Source organism: Gymnodraco acuticeps, unplaced genomic scaffold (genome assembly GCF_902827175.1).
Source record: "Gymnodraco acuticeps unplaced genomic scaffold, fGymAcu1.1, whole genome shotgun sequence".
Lineage (NCBI taxonomy): Eukaryota > Metazoa > Chordata > Actinopteri > Perciformes > Bathydraconidae > Gymnodraco > Gymnodraco acuticeps.
In genome coordinates, this window is record NW_022990459.1 from 728594 (window position 1) to 734593 (window position 6000).

The window sequence follows — 6000 nt, forward strand, 5'->3', positions numbered from 1 at the left end:
ATAAAGAGATGTACAGGGGGCCAGACACCTGTAATCCCTCTCCGCTCTGTCTCTAATGCATCTCACACCCAGCCCCGGCTCCTCTCTGTTATCACTGAATCACGCAGCAAGCCCTTGGCAGCCGGCTTCATTTATGATTCCAGCCAGGCCTAAGAAACAGAGGTTCAGGGAAGTCATAAAGATAGCAGACCTCTGTCTTTTGCACACTGTTTTTTCTTGGATGGATTCTGAGAGGATGTACGTACACACAGGCACGTTATGATAACAGATGTATCAGCCTTGCTAACACACATTTCCTTTGATGTTCTATGATACGACCTGAAGAGGCGTCCTGCCAGGCAACACTTCACCATTTCCCTTGAGTTCACAAGAGCATATTCTCGGCTGTGGTATTATATGGGCGGTTTACATTAACATGTATTCATTAATACAAACCGCTGTACAAGGTCCCTCCATCGGCCTGGGCAAACATTTGCATCAGCATTTCTGAAGCCTGCTGAGTGTCTCTTTAATTGGCCGTGAGGAGCTCAACCGCTTAGCCTTTTGAGATCATTGAGATTTTGATGTGAGATTTGCATGGTGCATGAAAAGAGGGCCATTTGCATGACGAAAGGGGGGAGGGTGACTCGCTTAATGACATTCAAACATTTAGTGTGTGGAGCCAGGAGGAGGAGAATTAGATTTGAGCGGCGTCACAGGTCTCTTTTCTTTTTATAGCTTCTTCTTGATTCCTTTATCACTCTGATCATTGCCTTTTCACCCGTTGTAGAATAATTCCCGCTGATGGCACAGTCAAAAGATCCATCGTACAAATCCCACCTTTTTAAGCTTTGAATGTTTCTGAGATAAACTATAAATGATTACTTTTCATCTCTAAGGTGTTCAGATATGAGTGGGGTATTCGTCACCTGGCTGCTTTACAACCATTCAGAAGCAGAGACTTGGACTGGCATCTCGAGGGAAATGAATATGCAGGAGCGATGTCACAAAACAGGCCCAAGGTGGGTCAATTTAGTGGGATGGTATAGAAGCAGTCATCTGCTTTATGAATAGGCAATTGAAATGCGGTAATCCTCATTGTGATAGTCATGAGGAGAAATCAGGGTATTTATCAATAAAACCACCCAAATCCTCTGTTTTGAAAACACACATTCATAGCTTAGTCCTGTGTTTGTCTACCCAGTGTTTTTGCAGGCGTGATGACCCACAAGTGGAGTGTTTTTTTTCACTTGAGAAGAGAGCCAGCACTTCACCTATTAGTGGCGCGTTTGTTTTGGTAATTTATCAGACAAGAGTTAATGAGGGGAGTGGGAGGGGGGGGGGGGGGGGGCTGCCTTTGGGCTGCAAAGCACAGAAGAAGAAGAGGCATCGGAAAACATTTGACAGAATCAGGTTTATTGCCAAGCAGGTTTACACATACATGAATTTGCTACAGTGTACAATAAACACAGTGAGAGGAATTAAGCTGTTAATAGGAGCAAATACAGAATTAATACGAAAACCGTTATTTTATTGTTGTGCTTACACGTTTGTATATATTTTTTTGCATTTATAAAGTTGCTTTGAAAATGTATAGGCCTGCACGATTTGGTTGGATGTTGGTTATTTTTACAGATATAGCAACATGATATAATTGACGATCTGATATCATTGATGATATTGGAGATTATTTATTTTTCTTTAATATTTAATAATTAAGAGGATCTGTAACAAATGTGGTGTTTTGCTCAGTCTATATAATACTATTTGTAGGCCAGTAAATCTATGCTTAACAACATTACTTAATTTAAAATGTTATTTTGCATATTTGGCACTTAACAAATATTGTGCTTCCTGGAAATTGAATATTGCACTACTCCATATTGCAATTTCGTTACAATTTGGACTAAATGTGCAGCCCTAGTTCAGTATATCAGAATTTAAAGTGGAAAAGTTGTGCAGTTGTAAAAGAAAACAGAAATGTGCATATATATACAGAACAGGTGAGATTTAGACCTAATGAAAAGAGGAATAAGACAGGAAACACCAAGCTAGTGCAAAATATGTTTTAATGAAATATTCTCTAAAGTCTTGACATGTCAACATTCCCAGCACACTCTCCCCAATAAGCCTCAGTGCAGCACATACAGAAAGCATACAGGCTTCAGCACCATGGACAGCGACACCAATCAGCTGGTCAGCTCTCAGCAGCAATTTGTCATGAGGCCACACGGCTGCAGCTCAGGAGGCAGAGGGAACCCCTGCTGATACATCATTATAAGAAACGTTTCTTCTTCTTCATTTGTAACATAAATGAACTAAAAACATTGAATATTGGCTTCAGAGTCTCGATTCTTAGTTTTGGTTTCCTGTCAGAAATATTGAGGAAAAAAGCTAAATGTCAAGAAACCAGTGTTTTTATACGTGTTCAAATATGGGATGGGTTGGAATATCTTCTTTTGGCTGCAACAAATGATTATTTTCATTATTGATGATTTATTTTGGACAAGTAGAATTTTTTTTTAAATGACAAACCCCCAAGTAACACAAGTCCCAACCCGAGGGATAATTAGTTTACAATTATATAAAACGGCAAAGTCTCACTTTTAAGATAGTCTAAACTGAAACAGAATGAAGTAACAAGTTGAAACAAGTATTAAAAACGGATAACATCACCAACAAGACTTCATTTTCAATGTGTGGAACCTGTGATTTTCATTTTCCTGTGGACAAAATGTGCTTTCTTCGGTGTCCAACTTTAATGTATCTTTTAAACATTCAAACAAACGTACCGTAAATAAGAACTCAATAAGAGTCACTTATCTCCATTCTCCTGGACACACCACACACACACACACACACACACACACAAACACACACACACACACACACACACCCACACACACACACACACACACACACACACACACACACACACACACACCACACACACCACAACACACACACACACACCACACACACACACACACACACCCACACACACACACACACACCACACACACCACACACACACACACACACACCACACACACACACACACACACACACACACACACACAACACACACACCCACACACACACACACACACAGGTGCTTTAAAACATGTATGCCTTTCTCCAAAAAAAGCCTCTTCTTATAAATGGGAATGGAATAATACCATCTTCAGTGATACCCAGAAACAACTTACTCAAGTTCTTTAATATTTGATGAGCAGAAAAAGGCCTTTTCTCTCTGTGATCACGCTCTTGCCGAGTCATGAGGTAATATTTCACCGTGGGTCGATAGCAGGATCGTACAGAGTAACATTCATGTGTGTAATTTGGCCCACTGTGACCATTAGAGTGACTGAATGTAAAATATATTTCACTTTAATGTAATACCAAAAGCAATAACCTCAGTGTAATAACCTTTTCTAAACAACAAAAGTGCATTGCCGAATTAGTTTCTAAGGGAAACATATGTTCTCCTGGATTACAGTTGCAATTTCAAACATGTGGTTAATGTTGAGACTAAATGCTTGGTTAGGTGTAACATGTATCTTTAAGGCAAATGTGTATATCAAATGATTGAGATCCACTGTCTATATGTCCATCATGAAGGAAATGTGTGACATCTCTAACTTAAACTTCTGAACAGTTTCCTCAATATTTCTTACGACAAACATTTCCAAAGTAAACATAGAGTATAGCATGTATTCTTTAAGTAGGATAAACACTGTGTCTTTGAGTGCTTCCTCGATGAAAAATGGCCCAGTTTGCCAGCACAGCTATTATTATGTATGAGCAACATTTATTCGTGAAAATGTGAGATGGTTATATTACCATTTCATTCAGTCTTTGTGCTTGGCCAGTTCCTCTCATCCATCCATCCATCCATCTTCTCCCGCGTATCCGTGGACGGGTCGCGGGGGTAGCAGTTCCAGCAGAGAGCCCCAAACTTTATTTTCCCTGGCCACATCAACCAGCTCTGACTGGGGGATCCCAAGGCGCTCCCAGGCCAGTGAAGAGATATAATCCCTCCACCTGGTCCTAGGTCTACCCCTTGGTCTCTTCCCAGCTGGACGTGCCTGGAACACCTTCCTATAGGCGCCCAGGTGGCATCCTAACTTGGTGCCCGAACCACCTCAACTGGCTCAGTTCCTCTCAACCCTCATCAATCCTTATAGTGGCCCAAATCATAGAACAGTAAAACAGAAAATGTACCTAAAAGTTAACCGCTACTAGGCACATATCACGAATTCTACGCAGGAGGAAATGATCCAAGTCCAGGCAAGAGTCGTTTTGCTCCATGTATTTCCACGTTGCAATATCCACCAAACTAAAGTATGAACAGGTTTTTTATTCCTTTGCTGAAGCATTTCCTTTGGCTTTCCTGAATCACAATGGTAAAAAAACATATGCCTACGAGTGCTCTGCTCCCACCACCTGTCTCCAATATATACATTTACACCAGGTTACTCAATCACCAGATGCCCAAAGATGCGTTCAAAAATAAAAGCATACAATTACTTTCACCAACTTAAATAATATCACTAAATAATAAAACATATACACAAAGGTCGCTGCAGAAACTTACATCACATCTGCTTCATTATATCAGTCCAATGTTTAATGAGTTTGTGAGTTAATTTGTAGCAAATGACTTCATATCATTATTTGTATCAAGAACTTTGAAGGTATATGCAGCGAAGCATACCGCACCTGACCAGGCCAACACAAATACAACAAAACAAACAATGGTTTCTCTCTGACAGGTAAGACAACTATATAAAACATAAAACCCCATCAAACAAAGTGAACTAGGTAAAACAGAAGTAACAAATAAAAAGAGACCTATAAAATAAATAAAACAATATAAAGGTAGGTAAATAATAAAGACTAAAAGAACATTTAAAGTGGGGGGTTGCTAATCTAAAAAGATGTGTCTAGCTGTCGTTTAAAAATGTCCACTGAGTTGATAATAAACAGAGAGACTTCTTCCAAAACGTCTCTGGAGGAATCAGGAATAAATGCAACTGTTGGAAGAACCCAAATAACACTTTGGTCCCGGCAGAGACCATCTGTGTGAGGGGAGAAGGTGAGCTTCTTTATCATCTCTGGAAAGAACATCTAAAAGCGATACCTTATTGATCTATGACAAGGAAATGATTTTACATATTTTTTTTACAAATGTTGAAAATATATTTTATTTAGTTTGTATACCAAATGTCATCTCTGATTTTTCTTTTTATCTAAGGCAGCCCAAAATCATTTTCACATGCATTATAGTAAAACTCCCCAACGTGCACACTTACAAATGAACACTGTTATAAATAAACTGTTGTTGTTAATATAAGTCTTTTATTATTATATGTCCACACTGAGGGGGGAAATAATTGCACAGCTGCAACTTAAGACTCCACACGAACCCCTCCGCCTGCTCCGACAATGGTCTTTTCCAGCTCCGCTTATCACAGCAGAATTTGTAACATGCCATAATTTCTTACCCGGTGTGTGTTCTCCCCGGAAATCAAATGTCATTACCCGACGCGGCTAATTTGGCGTTTCCTCCGGCTCTTTTGTTTCGGACCATGCCCTCGGCGGGGACCAGCCGCACCTTCTCTACCGGATCCTCGGCGTCGCTGCTGCTGCTGCTGCTGTTCGCCCCGAAGAAGCCTCCTAGGATTGTCCGCTTGATGCTTTAGCTCGCTGGGACTGCAGTTGTCATTGATCCGCTGCCGGAGCCTGCTCTCATAGTAGAGGAATACATTGTGAGTATGCACACTGTTGCCGCTGGCATTGCGGTGACCTATATTGCCCTGCCTCCCGCAGCTCAAGGTGATTTTCCGCGGTGACATCCTCACACTCTGGGGTGATGATGGGGGGATTGTTGCGCGGTGTTTCATATCGTGTGTGAGTTGACATTGTGAGGGCTCTGCAGGGGGAAGAAATACGGCTGGCTGTCACACAGAGTGCAGAGACAGAGGATAGAGTTGAAGGGGGGGGGGGGGGGGGGGGGGG

At 41.1% G+C, this 6000-nt stretch overlaps 1 protein-coding gene across 18 annotated transcripts in view; it reads left to right on the forward strand.

Annotated features, from left to right (window-relative positions):
* Positions 1-5430: 5430 nt before the first annotated feature.
* ppfia2 (PTPRF interacting protein alpha 2) overlaps positions 5431-6000 on the forward strand; it is a 204784-nt gene continuing 204214 nt past the window's right edge. For 15 of the 18 annotated variants that reach the window (XR_004569975.1, XR_004569974.1, XM_034226057.1 and 12 more), the window contains exon 1: positions 5432-5750. The gene's annotated coding sequence lies outside the window, so the exon portion shown is untranslated. Of the gene's footprint in view, positions 5751-6000 lie in introns of all 18 variants that reach the window. The other 3 variants (XM_034226061.1, XM_034226059.1, XM_034226075.1) reach the window with 2 other exon arrangements.